Source organism: Sphaeramia orbicularis, chromosome 12 (assembly GCF_902148855.1).
Source record: "Sphaeramia orbicularis chromosome 12, fSphaOr1.1, whole genome shotgun sequence".
Classification (NCBI taxonomy): domain Eukaryota; kingdom Metazoa; phylum Chordata; class Actinopteri; order Kurtiformes; family Apogonidae; genus Sphaeramia; species Sphaeramia orbicularis.
The window spans coordinates 60914054-60939563 of NC_043968.1; the positions used below are offsets into that span (position 1 = coordinate 60914054).

Consider the following 25510-nt stretch of genomic DNA (forward strand, 5'->3'; position numbering starts at 1 on the left):
CATCCACTGTCATTGATCCAACTCTATGGGTTTTATTGGTGAATCAATGTTGTAGAAGATGATGGTGTTTGCACATTCACTACGGAGCCTCTGAACGTCCAAATGGGTCATATCTGATGACAAACTGCTTTTTACACTAATTATTTACATGGATTGATAGAATTAATGATTCAGAATGTATTAAACATTGTACATCAGTAGATGAATTTGGTCATCTGTGGCTGTTTAGGTTTTTATAGGTTACCTGAAAATATTAATTTAATGTTGCCTTTCTCAAACTCTTTATAGTATTACCAATCGGTAGAGTAAAACAGCTAACAAAAATATGACGTGAATTAATTTTCCTCAGTGAAGAGAAGACGAGTGATCCCTGTAGGAGTAAATAGACAAGAACAAGACAAAAACAATGTGGCAGGACATAACAAGATCAAAATGACATCTAAGAGGAATACAGCATAAAAAAGACATGTATGTTTTGACAGATGAAAACTCAGTGATCCGTGTGTTCATTAGCATTTGACTGGTTTGTTTCTTGTGTCTATAGTTGGTGATGATGTGTTGTTTATTTGACGTTACTAGAAGTGACTGCTGACATTATCTTTCTATGACTGACATTTCAGCAAAGTGCAAATAATTCAGCATTGTTTTGAAGGTGGAAAAGTCCATACAACTGTAGCGATTATAGCATTGCATGACATATGTAAATAATGAACATTAACTTTATACCAATTTGCGAGTATGTTTTTAATGCCAGGAACAGGGCTTAAAAGATGACAACTTCCTCTATGGTCGAACCTCCTTGTCATGGCTTTTTCTTTTTGTCACAATTTTTTAAGTGTTTTCATCTTGTTATCTTGTCCACCACTTTTGTGAAATTAAATCTTTTTTTATCTTTCAGGTCTTTTCTGTTGTTTTTGTCGTTACATGTGTTATGTAATTTTCTCAGTTGGTAGAGTGGATCCAAACACTGGAGGGTTGGTGGGTCAATCCCTGACCCCTTCCAGTGCCTGTTTCACTGGTGTGTTAATGTTTCTATGCGCAAATGGGTGAATGTGACCCAGTATAAAGTGTATCCCATTTCCATCCATCAGTTTTCTGAACCGCTTAGTCCTTGTGACGGTTGTGGAGGCACCACTGCCTATCCCCACTACCAATGGGTGTAGGTGGGGAGCACCCTGGATGTGTCATCAGTCCACTGTAGGGCTGACAATGTACAGATGAAGAACCATTCACACCTATGGGTGATTTAGCCTGACCAGTTAACCTATCAAGGTGCATGCTTTGGACGGTGGGGATAATGTGCTTTGACTACCATAAAGGTAGGAAAAATAACAATCATCTGTTGAAATTGGCAGAGACATGGCATTTTATGGTGAGTGAGGCTAAATCACTCATTCATTCATTCATTGATTCATTCAAAAACTAAAGTAACAAACCTGTCATAAAATCAAATATCTGAGCCTTCGCTGCAGCCGCCCCCACCCTATGAAACTCACTCCCACAAAACATCAGGAACTCAGACTCAATACAAAACTTCAAATCACTACTGAAAACTCACCTGTTCAAACTTGCATTTTCTTGAGCCTGTTACTTTTCTCTCTGTTCTTTTTGTTTGATTGTTTGTGAAGCATCTTTGAGAGTCCAAAAAGCGCTATATAAGTGTGATGTATTATGTATTATTATTATTATTATTATTATTATTATTATTATTAATAATAATAATAATAATAATAATAATAATAATAATGATAATAATAATAAATATCGGTGAATCTAAGGAGTATAGGGGAAAAGTGTTGGAAAAATAATACTCATCTGTGGAAATTAGCAGAGATATGATGTAAATAACCTCTGTTCAGTAATTTGAAAAACATTTCATGGCAAATTCATTCATTCTTTCATTCAAAAATTCAATCACTCACTCACTCACTCACTCACTCACTCACTCAATCAATCAATCAATCAATCAATCTATCTATCTATCTATCTATCTATCTATCTATCTATCTATCTATCTATCTATCTATCTATCTATCTATCTATCTATCTAACAAAATGTATTTATATAGTGTCACATCATAACAAAAGTTCAGTCATGACACTTTACATCTAGAGCTGGTCTAAACCAGAATTTATTTATTCATTCATTCATTCATTCATTCATTTAGTGTCTCTGGGATACTGGAGCCTATCCCAGTTCCGATTTATTCATATAAAAACAAAGATGGGGAGTTAAGAATGTTGCCCTTAATTTTCAGGCCATGCTTTGTAGAGGATCTGTAAATCTAGTTTTAATTCCATTAATATTTCATTTGATGTGATGAATAGTTTTAAATAAATTAACGAAGCGAGGGGTCCAATGAGAGTCCGTATCTCATTATTTACCATCCACGAATCCCACTGGTTGGTCTGGCCCCGCTTTGGAGGCAGTTGAGGACCCCTGCCTGTCTTCAGCTCAGACTCCGGTCCGTCTTAATCCAGTCCTTCTTTTCCGCCGTCCCTTCCCTGAATGCTGCGCTGTGATTGGTCGTTGCCTGCTTGCTTGTCAGGAAGAAAGAGCTGCTGTGTTGAGGCCGAAAACTCAGACACAACCAGGACCTGGACGATACTGGAATACCTCTGAGGAAGGGATATCTGCTCTACCGGACAGCCTGAAGGCGCAGCCGAACCAACCGAGCTCCGGAGCGGCACCGGCCGAGTCCCCGCTGTCGAGGCCGCCGTGTGTTGTGTTTCTCCTCGTTGACTGTGTGCCGCTGCCTGCTGGTCACAGTAATCCGGACCCGCCGCTATTAATGAGACTGAGAGTAGACCGGAGCTGCTGTGTGTCGACGCAGCCACAAACCTCTCTGAGATTTAAGTCTTTATCCAGCCCGCAGGAGAAATAACGGCTCGGCTTTTGTTGCTAGTTACCGGGGCTAACGGCTGGAGCTCGCGGACCGGATAAAAAGCTTCAACTATATGGAACAAGTCAGCGGCGGACTATCGTGTCATTTTAGCGCAAGAACTGTTATGACTGCCCCACAGACACCAGTCTTATTCTAAAGCAGCACCGTGGGCTTTGCTACCGGGGGATTTACTTGACCGAGGCGGTAGAAATCAGCAGTTTGAAGCCTCTCTGCATCAGGTGAGTGGCATCCGCAGTTATTTACGACCGACTAGCTCCGCGACCTTACCTCACCAGCCCCACTCCTGCTGCCTTAAACCGCTTGCCCCCGCGATATTTTTGGCACGACTTGAGTGTTTTTTGTTTTTTTTTTTTTTTCACTTGTTACCATCACCTTAAAAGTGATCCTTGTGAGATTCCCGTATTTGTTTTGTGTTATACAGGGAGATGGGGTAGCGGTGGGTTTAATATCCAAACACACTGAAACCGGGGCAAAAATGGTCCTGTAATCCCCCCTTTTCCAAAACAACACTAAATAGATGAGATTAGAGGATTAACGGGACATGGGTACGGTCAACCTGCCGCTGAGCTGTACCCCAGCCACATTCCGACTCTTAAAAACACTGCATATTGTGTTGAAATAGTGTTTTTCTTTTAGCCTCTTTTTGGAAGTATGCTAATTGTTATCCCCGCGCGTGCTGCTGGGGTGCACGCGACTGCTTCTACAGCCATATGTAACCCTGGCACGAGCTCAATGGCAATAGTTGCACCGATAAACACATCTGCAATAAGTGATCAATAAATGTAAGAAAAGATAAGATGAGGTTTTTGCAACAACAACAAAAAAAAGCCCATAACAAAACATGGTTCTGATGAGTCTCACAAGTAATTAAAACAAAGATGATGTAACTAGAAACAGTCAGTCTTAAAGCTTGATGCTAAATTTAATCTGTATCGATGCATGTCATGTCGATTAATACCAAATTTCATCAGCAAAGATTTGCATGCATCACGTAGCTTTTACATGTTATCACTGGACTACATGCACAACGCCTCCAGAATAAAAGTTGTGAAACTATCCCAGAATGGGGTAAATGAAGTCAAAAGTGTTAGTTTCAATGCACAGTATATGATCAAATGTGAAATTTTATGAATGCCTGCGAGATGCAATTAAAGCGTTGTCTGCACATTTGAACACATTCACTGTTCAGAATCTTTCCAGTGTAACATGTATTAACTCATTCTGTACATAAAGCTGTGTATATATGAGGCGCCTGAGATTATCACACCAAACTTGGTTGGATTCCAAACCCAGGTTCTTGCCCCCCCCCCCCCTCCCCCGTTTCATCCTCTCTTTCCAGTCTGTCTATACCACCTCTAGAAAAGGCATAAAAAACCACACAAATACCCATACCTAACACTGTATTTTATATCTTTAAAACACTAGCCAATTAGCGTTTTTGTCACGTTTTCCAATCCTATCAAAATATGTAAGATTTAGTTTATTGTATCTCTGAAGCAGATTAAAAGAACAAAAAAAAAATAAAAAAAATAAAAATAGACCAGTGTCTTTTGTTCACAGATAAGTTCTAGTTGTGTTTTATTTTATTTTGTAAAAGGGATTTGAGTGAGGAAAATGTCAAGGTGCAGAAATGGTCAACGTCATTTATACCCCATTGTAGTAAATAGTGGAGTAGAGGTTTGCCAATAGCTTTTTTTTTTTTTTTTTTTTTTTAATGTTGCTATATTAACAATTGTTTGTAATAGAGAAGTGTTGGTGTACAGTTAGTCAGCCACACCCCTCCTACAAAAATTTGACAAAGAAAATGCAAGATGCCTGTTGTAAATGAACTGCCTGACTTTATTAGAGACAGAGCTGCATAGTAAGCATCGACCTTAATGTGTAAGATTTATTAACCTATTATATACATGTACATAACCCTATGTATATATGTAAGAACACTTAATCATACATCTGAAAACATTAGCTATTAAGCACTTTAGTAATTTTTTTTCCAATTAATCTCGTCAAATTGTGTAAGCTTTGGCACTTCATACCTTTGAGGCTGATAAAATGATCACAAAAACTGTAGACCGGTATGTATTGTGTACAGATAACTTCTGGCTGTGGTGCAAAGGTTTGGTTTTATGTTCTAAAACTGATTTGAGTGGAGAAAATGTCATGGTGCTGAAACAGACAACTTCATTTAAACCACATTGTAAATAGTAGAGGTTGACCGGTTGTGGGTATTTAAAGGTTACCATATTAGCAGTGGTTTGTAACACAGAAAAGTCGATTTACAGCTAATCAGTCAATGTGATCCACACTCCTCTCCCTAATATTTTGACAATGAAAATGCAGAGTGTTTGTCTGGAGGGAATTGTCTGGAAACAGTATGTGGGTTAAAGGAATAAATACCTAAACAAATAGACAAATAAAAAGGTCTGAATGACTGAACATCACACTAAAGTAAAAAATGTGGGCAATTTTTTATCTTTTGAGGTATTATTTTAACTTAAAATCAATGATTTCCATGCAGAAACCTATTATTATCCATCATGCACTATCTGTGCCAACGTTTGTTCCTAGTTTTGTAATGTGTTCTATTGGTGCAGATTAACAGATACAACTCCAGTAAATAGATGTAGATTTAATGTCATTAAACTATGTATAAAATCGTCAAACTGTGAGGGTATAAAATGCAGAGGACCTAAAAAGGGAAACTGAAAGATTCGTACCATATTATGAAATGTATGTTTAGTTTTGTTTAAAGTGTATTCATTGGTATTAAATAAACTACATTAAGTGGTACCGAAGCCAAGCCTTGGTTATTACATATGTCAAATGCATTATTATTGCTTTAAATAAACTATTTTGATTTTTTTTTTCCTAAAACCATGTAATACAATAAATATGTTCAGATATTTCGATCCAATTCAGTGCATTCTGGTGAAAACCTATCGTTCAGCTGTGTCAAAATCCATTTGTCCCCACTGTCCCCTTTTAAAATGTGCAAGGACAGTTTTCTCCATCCATAAAGGAAGTCACCCTCCGTTTATTTGCTTTTGTAATGGCTGTTTCCACCTGATGCTCCATCGTTACAACAGCAGCAACTCATCAGTGATTGTCTTTTTCCAATTAATTTTTACTCTAAATGTCAGAATTAATGAGAATTATTCACTGGAAGCTCCCACAATAGGGCTGCAAGTAATCTGATCATATAGTTGATACTTGAGAAATGTTTTTGTCTGTACAACTGCAGGAAATTGTGAAACATGATGGCATTCATAGTTTTCAGACTGTCTTCTATCTGAAGCGATTACTGTAGACTGAGATGTGTAGAACGTACTTACGAGAGGTTCATGCCATGGCAGTGAGTTTAAGGTTAATTGATTTTATTGAAATAGTATTGAATCCATTTCTGTTATCATCTAATCAATTATAAGACTCAGAATGACCTCCTAGGATTCAGTTTATCATGATATGAAACACAATAAAGCAGCAATTTGCTGGATAATGATCACTGTTTTTGACTGATCAATGGCATGAATGAGTAATGAGTTTTCTCTAGATCAGCTAATTGTTTCTGCAATATCACCCCCATCCAACCGACTGCATTGACATCAAAACAATTATGAAGCTGGTGCTGCTGTCAGGTGGAATATTTCAACAGTTAGGATTTCTGGGGAAAAAAAACTTTAGTGACATTGCTTTGTTTTTTTGAAGTTTTCTTTATTTTGCACGGCTTCACTAAACATGTGATTAAGAATTTTCTACCTTTTTTTCTGCATAGCGATAATGGTCCTCACAGTGAAAAGGCTTCATTCAGTCTGATTTCAATAAGTACTGATTCTTCTTTACTGCAGCAAAAGTGGAAAAAATACAGGCTATGACCTGTACTCAAAGTGGAAAACTAAAATGTAGTGCCTGTCTAAGTGAACCTCACATCATATTCATATGACTTGAAGACTATGAAACCAGTCTAAAATAAAATTGGTGCATTGAAAATAATGAATTTGGCTGCAGTGGGCAAATGAGAAGATTAGAGCTCATTTTGACTTCTTTTTCTCAGTTTAGTCTCCTTTTCATGTTAGTTTTTAGTTATATCATTCACATTTGACGTGTCATTTCTCCAACTACCATTGAGGTTGAAAACAGTCTTGATGTTGGTAGGATTAAATTAAGAAGCAGGGTTTTTTTAAAGGTTGTAAGGCAGGGGTGTCAAACTCATTTTCTTCAGGGGGCCACATTCAGCCCAATTTAATCTGAAGTGGGCCGGACCAGTAAAATGATAGCATGATAGCCAATAAATAATGACGTCTCCAAATTGTTTTAGTGCAAAAAATAACATTCAATTATGCCAATATTTACATTTGCAAACTATCCAAACAAAAATGATGCGAATAACCTGAAAAATTTTATTTGTTAAGAAATGAAAGTACAATTTTATCAATATTATGCCTCGATTTATCATTTATGCATGTGCATTACAGATCAGATCTCCAAAGGCACAAAACATTTAGTAACAGGCAAAATATTGTTAAAATTGCACTTAATTTTCTTTAGACATTTCAGGTTGTTCATATTTTTTCAGGTTATGCACATTTTATTGTTAAAGGATAGTTTCTTAATGTAACTATTATCATAATTTAATGTTTTTTGGACTAAATCAAAGAGAAAAAATTGGTGTTGTTATTATGATATTATTTTTCAGTTCAATGCCCTAACTTGCACTTTGCAAATTCATCCTGCGGGCCAGATGGGAAACTTTGGCAGGCTGGTTTTGGCCCCCAGGCTGCATGTTTGACACCTGTGTTGTAAGGTGTAGAAAATTCAGACCTTTATGTTACAATGCAGAGTGTAAAAGCAAAAAGTTGGCAGAAAAATAACTACTTAACCCTTTATTGGGCAAATTACTATTTTTGGTCATTTCTGCATACATTACAGGACAGTAATAGCAATAGTTCCTGTGAGGACAGTTAGGCAACAATCTCAGGTCCAATGTAGTCTACAGGGTCTGTAAGGACCACCTCTGCATGAACAATGAGTGTACCCGCTTTGTTAGGTACCATGAAGTAATGGTACTAATGTAAGGAATGATGTTCAACGGGAGAATGTGGATGTTGACAGTGGTCTGGATCTGCACTCAGGCTATGTTGGTTTAGTGTTCTAAAAGTGATGTTGTAATGTTCTAAAATACATGTACCTTTCACTTTACATGTGTTTTTCTTGTATTTTTTTTTTATATATACCACTTTATTTTTTAATTTATTTATTTTTTTTGTCACTTGTATAAGGAACCAAATATGGTAACAACATTAACCTTGAGTTTCTACATAACAGTAAAAAAAAAAAAAAAAGTCCCAAAAGTAATAGTCTTATGTTCTCTAATATCACACTAAGATTGAAATTTAGAATTTCATAGGATTTCTATGAGTGCCCTATAAATGATTAAGGACAGTACAGACTCCTCTTTACTACTTTGTCACCTTTTTGTTTAAAGTTTAGCCTTTAGATTGATAGTTAATTTCCCTCTGGTATTATGGAGATGATTGGAAGACAGACAGGAGCTCCTCTTGTCCCTGGAGACTTGTATCAGTATTATGTCTGTTTGTCTTCATTAATGAGGGGGGAACTGGTTCTCAGGGGAATATATGCTTGAACAGCAAACAAGCCTGTTGTGTCCACTGCTTCATTGATCCACCCGTTCAGGCCCAGCGGCATTAAACAGTCACATTTCAGGTGAAGCGCTCATCATGTCGTAATCACTGGAGATATTCTGGAAGTTAATGCCCCTCTGCTGGAGATACGCCTCAAACAGCTGTATTATGACTGATGGTGCAGATAGAGGAACAGTTTGACCTCTGCACATGAGGAGGTGGAGTCCACGAATCGCTCGTACCGCTGGATATGTCCTACGCAGCTTTAGTTATTTTTAGACACATTTTCAACCTCAACTCGTGGCATTTTGCAGTGTGCAGTATGTTACACGATGAAAGTGTAAATCACTGTCTTTGACCATGACTTTTTAACTTTAACTGGGAGGTTAATGGACAGTATTTATATAGTGCTTTTCTACCTTAATGGCACTCAGAGCACTCTAGAGTGTGGCACATTCATCCATTTGCACAATCGCACACATAATCACACACCACCACACACCACCACACACCACCACAGCTCTGTATCAAACTTAAATATCTTTGCCCCTGACCGAATTGTGTAGATACCATGCATATTCGATATGACCATCTGATGTGACACCCAGTCCCATGACATTATGGAGTAAGGCTTTTTGGCATCGGTGCATGCAGCGCAAACAACCAGCTTTTACACATTTCTGTGTGTCTTTCAATCAGAATAACAGCAGAAAATGTAATTTGCTACACAATACTGCTCCACATCTCTTCTTTCACAATATAAGCCCTAAATGTTCACACTGCGTGACTATTAAGGTGTCGCTCATAACATTTCACCAACAGGTAACTCAATGAAAATAGCGTACACTGATGAATCTCAACATTACATAATTTTAATCTATTGAAATGGCTCTAAGTAACATTAATATTAGCTATACAAAGGAAATTTGACGACATTTAAAGCTAAACAAGTAAAAAAGACTTTTATGTTATTATATTGGCCATGTTGAACTACAGGGTGTCCCATAAGTCTCCATACATAGGAGACATAATACATTCCATACATATATGGTTCTAACATGTATTTCTTTATATTTCTTCTTTATAGTTCTTCAGCAGTGGAGGACACGCATTGAAATGTGTTCCCGACAAAATGGCAGTCATATAGAGCATATTATATAAATAAAAATGGTTTATGTCAAGAAACGTTTATTTTTCCTATGTATGGAGACTTATGGGACACCCTGTATTGACATCGGGAACAAATTCAGTCCTCACCTGGATTTAACAAAGCAAATAGTTCAGATTCTTCCTTTGGATAATTACTGTAGTCATTAATAAGTTTCAGCTAAGGTCCTTAGCTCTAACTGATGCAAAGAGTAGCTTCTCATTTCTTAAACAACCGTCAGTTTGATAGAGAGCATAAAGATCTGACAGGGTTTTAAAAGGTTCATGTGGTCTGAGGAGTCCAGATTGACCCTGTTCCACAGCAATGAGTACACCAGGGTGAGAAGAGAGCAGGATGAAGAGATTACCCATCATGCCTAGTGTCTACAATATAAGCCTTTGGGGGCAGTGTTATGATCTGGGGTTGCTTCAGTTTGTCAAGTCTAGGTTTAGAAATTTTATGTGTTCAAAAAATGATGGAAATAAATTTGTGACATACCATATGGTTATCTAAACAATACCACAGCAAATGCATTGTACAATCAAAGCTAAAGGCTGAATATTAGTGGAATACTTCGTTTTTTGTTTTTTGGGCCAGGCTGTGTTTATTGTATTATTTCAGTCCCTAAAATCTACGTAAAGGTCCAGTCATGCAGTAAAACATCCTGTCAGTACGGATACCAAAAGCTTAAAAAATACTGATTGTATTTTTCTACATTTGCAATTCCAAAATATAAACGTTTGCTCATGCCACCCAGCACTAATGCTATTTTGGAGCATTTTCACTGCTTTACATTGCCATCCTTTGTGATGGGGAATAGGTGTTCTTTCCAGGACCACCAGACTGCTCAAAGAAAAATTCCACATTTTGCATTACAGAAGCTTTAGCTGTAGTTCTTGATGGAATTACCATAAAATAACATTGTGCATTTTTTTAAGACTGGATTTTTTATGTTTTGTATTCATCATCATCAACCTTTATTTCTACCTCTGAAAGCATTGTGAGGTAACCCTCATTTGCAGTGATATCAAGTCACAATAAAACAAGCAACCATGCATCACAAAAACAGGTAGTAATAGAAAGTAACATTGTTTTGTGGTTTCTTCTGGTTAGGGCATAGAATTTTAAAATCTTTTCATGTCATGTGCTATGAAGGTTTTGATTACTGTGGGTTTTTTTGTGCCACAAAACAATGCAATAAAGGAAAGAATCCCTTTGCATGCACCACCTGTAATGTGTTTCCTCACAGTGGGGTCATATATAAGTTTATGGTTGAAAAAACATGTTTCGGTTTTTGTCACCTCTTCATCTGAATAGATATTTTGTGCTATCTCCTGAATGCCACTACGCTGAAGAAAACACGATAAATAAGCCATTTGCTGAAGCTAATTGGAACGGTGTGATGGCATGTCCCTCCCTGAATTTATTGTGACTACCAGATTCCTGTTAGAGCACTAGAGGGATTTTATTTAAACAGGAGTGTGAAGCTTGCACAGAATATAACCATGTCATGTTACGGCCTCTGCACTAACTGCCTATTGGCACAATAACTGTTTTAAAATGTCACAAAAACCCATGGGCGGCCAGCTGCCTGTTATAAAGTCAGTCAGAGCATTTTATCAGCAGTGGTCCAGTTTTTTTTTTTTTTGGAGCAAACTCCAAAAAGAAACAGTTGGTTGTCTGCTGGTAAACACAGCATTGTGAGTCTGTTTGCATCTGACAAAGTGAGGAGTCTGTCAGTCAATAAACAATCTATCACTAAGTCTGTGTACATGTATGTTTGGATTTATTGAGGCAAATCTGACAATTAAGCTAATTGTGATTTACAGTAGGTTGAGTTCATCAGATTCTGTGCACTCACAGTATAGACCCTTTTGATCTCTCACCAACTCTGATTGTGTTTAGTGTTTAAAACTGTGTCAAACACGAGTGCAGCAACATAACAACATGATCCCTCACCACTTTCCCACCACTGCACCCTGCTGCTGATAGTTTGTTAGAAAACAAATCCACGCTGGAGGTCTCTGCGGTGGTGGATTATTCCTTTGTTGTTTTGCTTTTTTAAAAAAATAAGTTGAAATCATTAAACACTGATGGAAAATATAGCACCTGATGGGTGTCTGAGCTGAAAATTCATGTTTTAGGCCTAATTCCAATTCATTCCTTGGCCCTCCCCCTCTCCCCTACCCCTTGGCCCCTGCACTTGGCACTATCCCTTGAAATGTAGTTGCAAAGGGTAGGGGTTGAAACATTCCCCTATGAAATGAGACAACCCTTCGAGACCTTTTACTTCATCAGCAGATGCGACAACTTTGTTTAACAAATTCAAGAATTCACCATGCTGTCAACAGTTGTAACTGTCTCTGTTGCATGGGCTTTGGTCATCTTTTTGCAGCTATCGACCACAAACCACAGAGATGCGGTCTATAACACATTGAAACGGCATTAAACAATCAACTAAATGATTAAGTTGTTTACGAAGAAAATACTTACATTTGTGAGTTTTTCATCACACTTTTGCACGTTTTTGCTGTGTTTACTTCCATCTTGCCGATGATTTGAAAAGAATTATGGGAGATTTCTCATACCCCTCCATTTGTAGTGTGGTCCTGAAAAATCTCCATTTTGAGGGCCGAACAGTCCTCCCCCTCAGCCCTTTCCCTCCAACTCATCCAAAATCTGGACACCCCTACCCCTTCACATGAACGTGCAAAATGGAGGGGTAGGGGTATGGAGGAGGGCCAAGGGGTGAATTGGGATTAAGCCATAGAGTCCCATCTTGGTAGGACATGCTACACGGCTCTGACCTTAGACAGTGTACGTGTTTCACGCTGACTTAAAACTCTCCTGCAGCTTCCTGAAACATGCAGTCGACCTGTTCATTTAGGGAAACACTAGTATGACTGGATGCAGCAATTCTGAAGAAACAAGTGTATGAGGCAGGGTGTACTGAACTCAGCTGAATGACAACCTCTGTAGACTCCATCAGGAAACCACATGGAATCTTTACTGTTATTATTGGATAGGCCTGCCCTCTCAATTTAGACATGACACTGGAGATTGAGATTTTTTTTTTTTTTTTTTCATCTTTTGTTCACCAGTGGAGTAAAGCCTGTGATCTCAGGATGATCTGTCCTTTGTTCTATGCCATATCACTCCACATATTCTGAAACATTAACTATACTTACATGATTTTCTTTCTTGTATTCCAGAATTTCAGCCGTATAAGACAAATGCAGGAGATACATTTTAATATATTTCCAGAGATGTACCAAAGTACTGTGTGTGTGTGTGTGTGTGTGTGTGTGTGTGTGTGCGTGTGTTACAACTCAAGGTAAGGTTTACAAAGCCCTTAAATGGGTCATAATGTCTCTAGGCCATATTTTTAATTAAACTACTGGTATACAGAAAATGATTCAGGCTCACTGGTGCTTTGGTTTTGAGAGTTTCTGTTATTAGCTGCATTGTTTCCTGTCCCCTGTATCCACACGGACAAACTGACACGATGGGAATATGAGACAGAACGACAAAGCAAGTTAATTTTAAAAAAGATGAGTGATCATTGTTAAAAGACCTAATGTTAACTCTGGACTGTCAAAGGCATTTTGTCATTGCTGTTGATGTCTGCTTATTCGTTTTACCCATTGCACAGTGTACTGTGTAGATGTTAAAGAAGTCATATGCAGTATTGATATTCCAACCTCTTAACAGCAGGGGGAAGTCTTGTACCAGAACACACCAAGGACTACCAAAACCACCAACAAATTAACACTATGTATCCACAGACTGTGTCACTCACTTAGTAAAGTATAAAGTTCACTGTTTACACACATCGGTATTATGGTATCATCAAAAACTCTTAATTTAGAGCTGCATCCAATGGTAAAAACATTAACAGCATTTCTAGGTTTTATTACTTCATCACTTTCTTGGACTTATAAAAGTTATATCTTAGTACTACTCATCCCATCTGGTCACTTTCTGATGTGCTCAATGGCTTTGTGGTGGTAGTTTTCCTCACCATAGGAGATCAACAATGACTCACTACTCCCTGTTGTGGTGTACCCCAGAATGTGGGTGTAAATAGATTAATTTCACAATTTTTGTCTTAACTCCTAAGCTCTCTATTCTAAACACTCTGATCAAAAGTTTTGGTCATTTCTTAAACATTTGATAAAGTAGAAATAAAAATACTATTTATTGTCCCTTTTAACTTACCCAAATGGAACAAATTCAGTAGTGTTGCATAGCTAGTCCTATCTCCACACTTTGTCTGTGGATATATGAAAACACACACGAAACAGTCAGAATTTAAGGTCTCTTGGGAACATATTTTAAGTGATGCAATAGAAGAGATGCCTTGATTAAATAGTGGCAGCAACAGGTAGTTTGGTGTGTTTAACTTTTAATGAGGTACTTGTTTGTATCTTAAAGTGGTGGTGTGAAACTCGCAGTTGGGAAAGAACTTATGTTTCTGTTTGAAAGAGCACAGACCATCCAAGAGGCTCTGAATTGACGGGGGAGTTTTTTGATGATAACCCAACAGTCATCAGTTTCAGTATTTAATATATCACTGCAAGTAGGGTTTTCTTTTTAATGGTGTGTAATTTAACAACACTAGGCAGCTGTAACTGTGCTTAATGGTCGTGTGTTAGGACAACTGCTGTGTTGTTGGAGGAGGCACCTTTGGGCTGTGACCTCCGTGTCCTCCGTTCAACAAATTGTCTTCTGTTAGGGACCACAGAAACGCAAAACATGTCTGTCCTGTGTTGCTCCATTGGAAGTCTAAGTCTCACACTCAGTGGAATAACACCTCTATTCCATTTCATTGCTGTGTTGAATAATTTCTGATACAAATGATTTATTAAGGGAGTGTCGGCATATATTCACAGTTAATAGTGGGAGGATGACAGACGTGTGTGTTTATACAATTCTACAGTGATTGAGATTGATAAGACAGAACCATATGCAAGTCTTTATAGATCAGATGAAGAGTGTGCTTGCACATTTCTGGCTTTGTACATAGTTTGTTTTCTCTGGCCTGAATCATTTGATCAGTTTGTAAACACAGCGATTTCAACTTTGGTTCAGTTTGTTTCCCACAGTAATAAATCCAAGTGAACGAACCAGAAATGTTCACTCTGCTAATGGTCTGGTGTGTGAGGATGGAGAAGGAAAGCAAATGAAGGTGCAGTGTTCAGGACTGGTAAAGGTTTCTGTCACAGAAATGTTGTTTGGCCATCTGCTACTACTGTTACATGAGTGTACGTGCTCTTATGCATCCCAGAATAATACCACATCCTACTATGTATTCTTCTTCAATACAGAACAAGTGGTGCCAGGCACAACAAACCCTTGCACGTATTGTAGCTTATTTTGGCATCGATCCAGCTGATGTCATCATGTCTATGCGTGTGGTGATGTCAGCATATCAATTGCGTCTATATATGTGGCAAGTTTGAAGTAAATTGAAACAAAATTGATGTTTTTTATAGACATTTGAAATTTTGCCCACTAAAATAATTTAAACAATTCATAAAAAATTAGAACTTTAACCTACTTTCCCAAAATGTAACCACATTTATTGTGGGTCACTGGCAATCTATAAACCCAATTTGGTATGAAATCAACCAATAGTTTTACTGCTACAGACATTTGAAATTTTGCCCATTATAAGTGAATGGGGGACAAAAAAAGATTTTAAAAATTCACAAAAATTTGAACTTTGACCTACTCTTCCCAAAATGTAGTGACATTTATTCTGGGTCACTGGCAATCTATAAACCCAATTTAGTATGAATTCAACCAACAGTTTTGCTGCTAGAGTGTTAAGAAACAAACAAAGAAACGAACAAACGAACACACAAACTGAACCCAAAACAAAACCCCTATCCTCCCCTTTGGGGGGTGGGGTAATAAAGCCTGCGGGCGTGAAAACACCTGTATCAAGGAGTCCGCACAAAGGTTTTGGAAATCCTCTGTTAGCACTCAGGTTGTAGTTTCCCTACTCACTTTTTCAGTCTTAACTCTCAGGAAACTGTAATGTTCTTTTAGTTACAAACCAGTGTTGTGTGCTCTGGATGCAGCTACACTGTCTACTGCACACTAATGAAATGCTACCAGAGGAGCCACAGTACTTCTGTTATTGAATATTTAATTTAATCAACATCACATTAAAGTGCAGTAACATTTGTGAAGAAATGTACTTGTGTTATTTGCTTTTTATTTCAAGTCTGTGAACAGAATGTAACATTTTTGACGGATTCTGTCTACATCCATGATAAAAATCTGAATACCAATGTCTGTAAAGATATGGGGTCTGTTTCCTGTGAAAATTCTTACCCTCTGTTCTCAATGTCTCTCTCCTGTTCTTCTACAGCAGCAACAATGTATAACACTAGCACACATGTTAGCATCAGGTTGCTAATAGCCGTTGATTTAATAGCCACCAGTGTTGTACATGGATGATCTGAGTGTGACACATTGTACCGGTGTGGCTGAGGGAATATTGACAACAGTGGAAGTTCAAAACGCACTCGGACAAGCAAATTCTAAAATAGAATGATTTGTTTAGAAAGCTTTATGAATGAGATGAGGATGATGGTTAGGGATGGGAATCAAGAACCGGTTCTTTTTGAGAACCAGTTCCCAGTAGCTCGATTCCTTGGAATCGTTTGCCTGCCTGCTTAACGATTCTGCTTATCGATTCCGCCTTCGTTGTGCATGCGCGATGACGTCAGATGTACGCTGCATTGTTTTGATCAGAACGTAGCCAACATGGTATTGACGTACGAACGGTCTAAACAGTCGACACCAGGTCCACTTACTTGGAACACTTGCAAAGCTTCCATGTCTTCAAAAGGGTGGAATCCCAATAATATCCTCAAACATTTGTTCACAGCATGTGAATCATTTACAGGAATGTCGCGCGCGCTTGTGAATGTAGCGGCAGAGTGAATGCCGGGCCGTTTCCGGTTCCAGTGTGGGCAACAAACGTCGTAACTCCTCAAATACAAGTTTCCGAAGGTAAGACACAATGGGACAACAACGGGCTCAACAACGGGAGATGAGCTGAGTCGAGTCGAACTGGTTCCACGTAGTAGAAATGTGGCAATAGAGGAATTAGTAAAGCGTCTTTAGTTTCACTTTCACTGTGCCCGTAACCCCCCCCCCCCCCCCCCCCCCCCCCCCCCCGAACCGGGCCCAGCGTCATCTGTTATTATCATTTGTACATGGTGTATATGCTATATTTTCTGTGCAGAGATGGAAATATAAAAGACAGTTAATGCAAACACACCCATTTGTACTCTTTTATTCCCTCACCCAATGAGAATCGCTAAGAGAATCAATAAGGAATCAGATCGTTAAGCAATATCGATAATCGGAATCGGAATCGTTAAATTCTTAACGATTCCCATCCCTAGTGATGATGCACCTTTGCCTTTGTGTGTGGCTCATTAATGTGGCGCCCACTTTTTCCAGCAGTCTTTTTAAAGTTGTAAAAAGTTCTTCCTATATAAAAAACACAGTCTGTCAGTGTATTTTATGTTATTTTATTTACAGCATGGTTGACTTATGTTTGGCTTATGAGATTTTCAGGAAAAATACGTGTACATGTAGGAAAGTAATTAACAAAAAACAGAAACTTGAGACTATTCACAGAAAACCTAAAGAAATGTGATTACTTCTAAACACTTTATTTTACTGTACTGGTGTGAGCTTTTTATAATTTATATTAAGATTAATGAGATACATCACCACAGGATATTTTAAGGCTAGAGCCAATTGGCTAATCTAGATGTGAAGACCTTAAATTAGGGCTGCTCAATTATAGAAAAAAAAAAAATCACGATTATTTTAGCAATAATTGAAATCATGATTATTAAAAACGATTATTTGTTAACCTTAAAGTTGTTTATTTTTTTTCTTGCAAAACAATGTAAGATATACTCTTTAAATATAAATAAAGCTTTTAACCATTAAAACAAAGTATGTTCACTTTTGTATGAAACAAAAAAAATCTTTGAATGCAAATAAGTATACTGTAAATTCAAGTATGTTTCCTTTTGTAAACAAATAGTGCACTGGAATTAAACTGCTCTAGACTTGCCATAGAACTGGAGCAATAAAAAAAAAACTCACGTAAAGTGCAAATTATAAATTCAAGTATGTTCAATGTAGTATGAAACATAGTAAATTCAGTGGCGTGCCGTGAGGTTTCAGTTAGGTTAATACGGGCGTTGCAGCGTAAAGAGATTCGGAGACTGAAGATTGCATTGCGGACAAAGTTGTAGACAGAGTTTTTTTATTGTGTTTTAGTTTTTCATAAGATTATGATAAAGGTCGCGGTGGTTAAACTTTAGATGGTTAAAAAAGTTTGCTGTGTTACCGGTCGGTGCGGACACAACTACGAAACACTTTTTGCACGTCATGGGTTTTTGCTCTTCATCAAACCCAAAGTGGTTCCATACAATTGAATTTGACTTACCTTTTTTGTTTACCAAGCACTTCTGCTGCGATTCTCCTGCTATTTTTCCAGACCGCTAGGTACAACTTTCCTCTTGGGGTGGACCTGCCGGCTAGCTGGCAGCTGTAGCTTAGAGGGGGGCGGGGCAGAGCAGCTCATGGTAGCTTGCGTGCGCGTGAATTAAACAACTCAAAATTAATAATCGTTTTTTCTCGATTACATAATTAGGGGCTCGGGCATCGACACGAGCACCTCTCCCCCATTGCAAAGCCTATTGTTCTTCCGCGCGTTTATTATTAGGGGCTCGGGCATCGACACGAGCACCTCTCCCCCATTGCAAAGCAATGGGAGAGAGGTGCTCGTGGCGAAGCCACGAGCACCTATAGTTCTTCCGCTCGTTTATTTTTATTAGGGGCTCGGGCATCGACACGAGCACCTCTCCCCCATTGCAAAGCAATGGGAGAGAGGTGCTCGTGGCGAAGCCACGAGCACCTATAGTTCTTCCGCTCGTTTTTTATTATTATTATTTTTCATCTTCATCTTCCGGACACATTTTCGCCGATTAATAGGGCCCGAACCGCTGGAAAGACCCCTGCACAATATACATTAAAACGTGCGGTTTCATCGGGAATAGTGTGCTATGTTATTTTCATAGAGATTCGTGAATGTTTCGCAGAGTTATTCGCGAAAAACACGCGAAAAAAGTCCCATAGAAATGAATGGGGAGATGAAAAAATCAGCCAGAAAAGTCCACTTTTTTCCAGACACTACTACTTCACCATACTTTCACCTACAGACTTCATTTAAACTTTAAAACGCAGGCATTTTTCTCCTCTCCGCACGAATGTACTTTGTATGAGGATGGGGTTTACGGTTTTCAATAGGTGAGTCTTCAAAAACCCCTGGGTTGAGTGAAAATTCTCAAAATTTCCTGAGTTAGAGTGGGTGATGTCATCACACTAGAGTGTGAGAGCAGTGAAAATTCACCTGAAAATTCTCTGAATAAATCGCCCTCCCGGCCAAACCATACATCGCAGGTGAATGACATTTTCCAAAAACGTAGCCATGGTTCCTGGGCTTCATATGAACCCATGTTTGAAGACCTAGCTTTTTTTAAAGTGAAATGGCAGGCACTAGTTTGGAGGCTCATCCCTTCTTTCTCCCATTAACTCTCCATTGTAGCGGATTCCTTCTTGTCTTGGTCAGTATACTGTTTTTACACTGCTCTAACTCAGTCATTTCTCATAGTACGTGAAAAAAACCTACATCTGTGTGTTCCCCAGGTCCTTCTGACGCTCACAGTCATTTCGGTTTTCACCTATCTTGTACGGTTTTCCCATAATTAGCAGTTTTCCGGGACCTGTTCTGAGTGCCTCACTCAGTCTATTCCTGCTGCTCTGTGTCTCTCTCTCTCTCTGTGTGTGTCAGTGCAGCGCCGTTGCTGCGGCAACAGCCCCTCTGCTCTGTGTCCCAGGTGTGTCCAATAAACCCAATCAGTCTGACATGTTTCTCCTCCCATAGCAACCCTGGAGAGTCCATAGCAACGCTGGGTGTCTGTTAGAGTACTGATAGTACTACTAATACTACTACTGCTGTTACTACTACTACTACTAAAAATACAACCACTACTACTGAAAGTACTACTACTATTACTAAAAATACGACTACTATTACTACTACTACTAATAAAAATACTACTACTACTACAAATACTACTACTACTATGAAAACTACTTCTACTACTACTACTACTAAAAATACTACTACTAGTATTACTAAAAATACTACTACTACTACTACAACTACTACTACCACTACTACTAAAAATACTACTTCTATTACTACTTCTCCTTCTACTTCTCCTCCTTTTACTGATAGAATAAACTGATTCAAACTGATTCTCTCTCATACACACACACACACACACACACACACACACACACACACACACACACACACACACACACACAGAGTATAGAACACAGACAGTTGAAGCTCAGGTGTCAGGTGATCAGCATCAGCCAATCACATCACACATGACTACAACTAATGGGGAGAGGAAAAAATCAGCCAGAAAAGTCCACTTTTTTCCAGACACTATTACTTCGCCATACTTTGACCAAGAGACTTCATTGAAACTTTAAAACGCAGGCATTTTTTTCCTCTCCGCACGACTGTACTTGTTATGAGGATGGGGTTTACGGTTTTCAATAGGTGAGTCTTCAAAAACCCCTGGGTTGAGTGAAAATTGTCCAAATTTCCTGAGTTAGAGTGTGTGATGTCATCACACTAGAGTGGAAGAGCAGAGAAAATTCAACTGAAAATTCTCTGAATAAATCGCCTTCCCGGCAAAACCATACATCGCAGGCGAATGATATTTTCCAAAAACGTAGCCATGGTTCCTGGGCTTCATATGAACCCATGTTTGAAGACCTAGCTCTTTTTAAAGTGAAATGACAGGCACTAGTTTGGAGGCTCATCCCTTCTTTCTCCCATTGACTCTCCATTGTAGCAGATTCCTTCTTGTCTTTGTCAGTTGACTGTTTTTAAACTGCCCTAACTCAGTCATTTTTCACAGTACGAGAAAAAAACCTACATCTGTATGTTCCCCAGGTCCTTTTGACGCTCACGGTCATTTCAGTTTTTTCCTATCTTTTACGGTTTTCCTTTAATTTACAGTTTCTCGGGACCTGTTCTGCTCCAGTCTTAGCCTATTCCTGCTGCTCTGCGTCAGTTTCATTCTGTGTGTGTGTCAGTGCAGCGCCGTCGCTGTGGCAACTACTACTGATACAACTACTAAAAATACTACTACTACTAAAAATACTACTACTACTTCTATTACTACTACTAACGGTGACGTCTGTCAGCTGCCAAACTTTGACACACAGATTGTCCATATAAAGTGAATGGGGGTTCAGAACACACAATTCCCCTCCGACCATGAAGTCTTTGGTAACGTCGAACCGACATGCCCCCCCGACCCCCGAGCCCCTCTCACGATTTCCGCGTGTGGAAATTGTCTAGTTATTAGGGGCTCGGGCATCGACACGAGCACCTCTCCCCCATTGCAAAGCAATGGGAGAGAGGTGCTCGTGGCGAAGCCACGAGCACCTATTGTTCTTCCGTGCGTTTATACTTATTTTTCTTATTTTTCATCTTCCGCCACATTTTCGCCGATTAATAGGGCCCGAACCGTTGCAAAGACCCCTGCAAATTATACATCAAAATGTGCAGTTTCACTGGGAATAGTATGCTATGTTGTTTTCGTAGAGATTCGCGACTTTCTTGCAGAGTTATTCGCAAAAAACATGCGAAAAAAGTCCCATACAAATGAATGGGAAGAGCAAAAAATCAGCCAGAAAAGTCCACTTTTTTCTGGCCACTACTACTTCGCCATACTTTCACCTACAGACTTCATTGAAACTTTAAAACGCAGGCATTTTTGTCCTCTCCGCACGAATGTACTTGGTATGAAGATGGGGTTTATGGTTTTCAATAGGTGAGTCTTCAAAAACCCCTGGGTTGAGTGAAAATTCTCAAAATTTCCTGAGTTAGAGTGTGTGATGTCATCACGCTAGAGTGTGAGAGCAGAAAAAATTCAACTGAAAATTCTCTGAATAAATCGCCCTCCCGGCCAAATGATACATCGCAGGCGAATAATATTTTCCAAAAACGTAGCCATGGTTCCTGGGCTTCATATGAACCCATGTTTGAAGACCTAGCTCTTTTTAAAGTGACATGGCAGGCACTAGTTTGGAGGCTCATACCTGCTTTTCCCCCATTAACTTTCCATTGTAGCGGATTCCTTCTTGTCTTGGTCAGTTGACTGTTTTTACACTGCTCTAACTCAGTCATTTCTCACAGTACGTGAAAAAACCTACATCTGTGTGTTCCCTAAGTCCTTCTGACGCTCACGGTCATTTCGGTTTTCAGCTATCTTATACGGTTTTCCCATAATTAGCAGTTTTGCGGGAGCTGTTTTTTTTCTTTTCAGAGGCTTAAATCTGCTCCGTTTCTCTGTGTCTCTGTGACCTGCACTGAGCATCTCCATGGCAACGGCCCCACTGCTCTGTGTGTGTCCCAGGTGTGTCCAATAAACTGAATCAGTCTGACATGTTTCTGCTCCCATAGCAACCATGGAGAGTCCATAGCATCGCTTTGTGTCTGTCAGAGTACTGATACTACTACTAATACTACTACTGCTGTTAATACTTTGATTACTACTACTACTACTACTACAACTAAAAATACTACTAATATTACTACTACTACTACTAAAAATGCTACTACTACTACTGCTACTACAACTACTAAAAAAATACTACTACTACTCCTACTACTACTAAAAATACTACTACTACTATTACAGGTGCCACTACCAAAAATACTACTACTATAACTACTACTACTACTAAAAATACTACTACTACTATTACTACGATTACTGCTACTTGTACTCCTCCTTGTCCTCCTATTACTGTTAAACTGATTCAAACTGATTCTCTCTCATACACACACACACACACACACACACCCTCACGCACACACACACACACACACACACACACACACACACACACACACACACACACACACACACACACAGCTCTTCAGTTCTCAGCTGCAGACAGAGTATAGAACACAGACAGTTGAAGCTCAGGTGTCAGGTGATCAGCATCAGCCAATCAGGTCACACATGACTACAACTAATGGGGAGAGGAAAAAATCAGCCAGAAAAGTCCACTTTTTTCCAGACGCTACTACTTCGCCATACTTTGACCTACAGACTTCATTTAAACTTTAAAACGCAGGCATTTTTTTCCTCTCCGTACGAATGTACTTGTTATGAGGATGGGGTTTATGGTTTTCAATAGGTGAGTCTTCAAAAACCCCTGGGTTGAGTGAAAATTGTCCAAATTTCCTAAGTTAGAGTGTGTGATGTCATCACGCTAGAGTGTGAGAGCAGTGAAAATTCAACTGAAAATTCTCTGAATAAATCGCCCTCCCGGCCAAACGATACATCGCAGGCGAATGATATTTTCCAAAAATGTAGCCATGGTTCCTGGGCTTCATATGAACCCATGTTTGAAGACCTAGCTCTTTTTAAAGTGAAATGACAGGCACTAGTTTGGAGGCTCATCCCTTCTTTCCCCCATTAACTCTCCATTGTAGCGGATTCCTTCTTGTCTTGGTCAGTTGACTGTTTTTACACTGCTCTAACTCAGTCATTTTTCACAGTACGGGAAAAAAAACCTACATCTGTGTGTTCCCCAGGTCTGTCTGAAGCGCACGGTCATTTCGGTTTTCAGCTATCATTTACGGTTTTCCCGTAATTAGCTATTGTTCAGGACCTGTTCTGATCCGGTCGCAGCTGCTCTAAATGCTGCTCTGTGTGTCCCTCTCACTCTGTGTGTCTAAGTGGAGCGGTGTCGCCATGGCAACGGCCCCTCTTCTCTGTGTCCCAGGTGTGGCCAACAGAGTGAATGCACATGCGTCACTTTCCCACAGGCCACGCCCCTCTCAGTCAGACTGAGTGGCAAAAACAAACTGGCTCAACATGGCGGAGTATAGCAGTAACTACAGCGAGACTGAGAAAACTGTGGAATATAAGATGAAATTAAAAACAATTTCACTGGACATGGATCCATACAAGCTACCAAACAACAAGTGGTCTACGAACATTGATATGTGGGCAGAAATCACGTATCCTGACATTTATACGTTCCTGATTTCAACGCCGGGAAAATCCACAATGCAAAGGCTGAAAGCATCCAAAAGACAAAGAGTTGTTGACATCCTGGTCATGGTTAATTAGAGGATTACAGCTGGTGAGTGCTTTAATTCAACATACTATTGTTTTGGAGGTTTTCTGTCAGTGCAGACGTATTTTCTTGGCAGCGATTTCCAAGGTAAAGGCCCAGCAGTAGTGCTCACAGTTCACTACTGATTTACTGGAGTTGAATTTGAAGCAATGTGTATAAGACTAACATAGACCCAGTAATTAAACTCTAAAAAAAAAGCTATTGTTTGTTTATTGTTTTATTTCAGTCTGAAGAACAAACACAGTCCACAGATCCATCCAATCCACTGATCCAACAATCACTCCATAAAATGAAAATTTATTACAGAAACTATAACTTCACTAATTAAATAATTAATTTGTACAGACTGAAAAGTAGTAGGCTGAAGCTTTCTTTTTAGTTTTCCTACCCTTTATACATTTTTTTACAGCATGTCCTCAACTTTAACCAACATAACATATTCACTCCAACAGTGAGAACATTATGAATGCTGCAATAAAAATTAAATGTTGCAGACAAACTGAAGACTTCAAGTTCATATATCTATTCAAATCATATTTATGAATGTTATTTGCTATCAGTGTTAGTTAATGCCATTAGAGTAATAAATAAAGCTGGATATCTTCAATCAAGTAATCCATTTTTTGTAGGATCTAGTACATTAAAATTTTGTGATACTGTATATTTAAAAAAAAAAAATTGAAATTATTTTTTGTGCTAAGAATAAAAGTCTTCCTGTTTGTATACATAATTTTTTTTACGTTAATAGAAGGAAATTATATTTTAAGAAGCCTATTTGTCTTTAAAACATGTAAAGTAAGAACAAATGTTAAATATCTTTGTGTTTCTGTTATTGGTGTCACCAATTGAAGGATGAATTAAAATTGTGCAGCTCGTTGAGTTTTTAAAAAGCTTTAATTTGTCACATTCTTAGGGGCCATAAAGGTAAAATAGTCTCTAAGTGACTTATGAAACTGTATGTAGATTAATTTGTGTTAATGTTTTATTTGCTACAGCTTCAGGTAATTCAAAAAATGAGAGCAGGACAAGCATAAATAAGCCTCTGTCTTCAGCTTCTTCCTTTTTCAGTTACCAATTGTGTAAATTGTATGTTCTTTGTGTGTATGTGTTTTGTACAAAGCTGAAATAAAAAATATTCATTCATTCATAATAAAATATTTTGTATCTCTGTGTGTAAATTTCCTTTAAATGGTAGTATCATATATGGGAGGTTGTGTGATGTTCTTCTGTCACTTTAGGAAAATGTCATGGACTTAAACAGGCAGAGGACAGTGAAAGTGTTGGTGGAACCAGGAAGAGGACACTGAATATGCTTGTGTAACTTGGACAATGATGTACAGGACAGAGGAGGTTTTATTCATTTGTATCATCTCTTAACATAAGTAGAAGACAGTATGGACAGTGAAAACAGGGGATTCTACAACCCAATGCTTTAACCTACATTTTAGGTAACTTAGGCTGACCAAAAGAGCATTGTTTTCTAATCAAAAACTTCATACATGTTGAGCATTGTCATCACAATTGTGCAA

At 38.6% G+C, this 25510-nt stretch overlaps 1 protein-coding gene across 1 annotated transcript in view; it reads left to right on the forward strand.

Annotated features, from left to right (window-relative positions):
- The first annotated feature begins 2528 nt into the window (after window positions 1–2528).
- The window catches only part of large1 (LARGE xylosyl- and glucuronyltransferase 1), a 216217-nt gene continuing 193235 nt past the window's right edge, over window positions 2529–25510 (forward strand). Inside the window, exon 1 of the mRNA XM_030148506.1 lies at window positions 2529–3124. The gene's annotated coding sequence lies outside the window, so the exon portion shown is untranslated. The remainder of the gene's footprint in view (window positions 3125–25510) is intronic.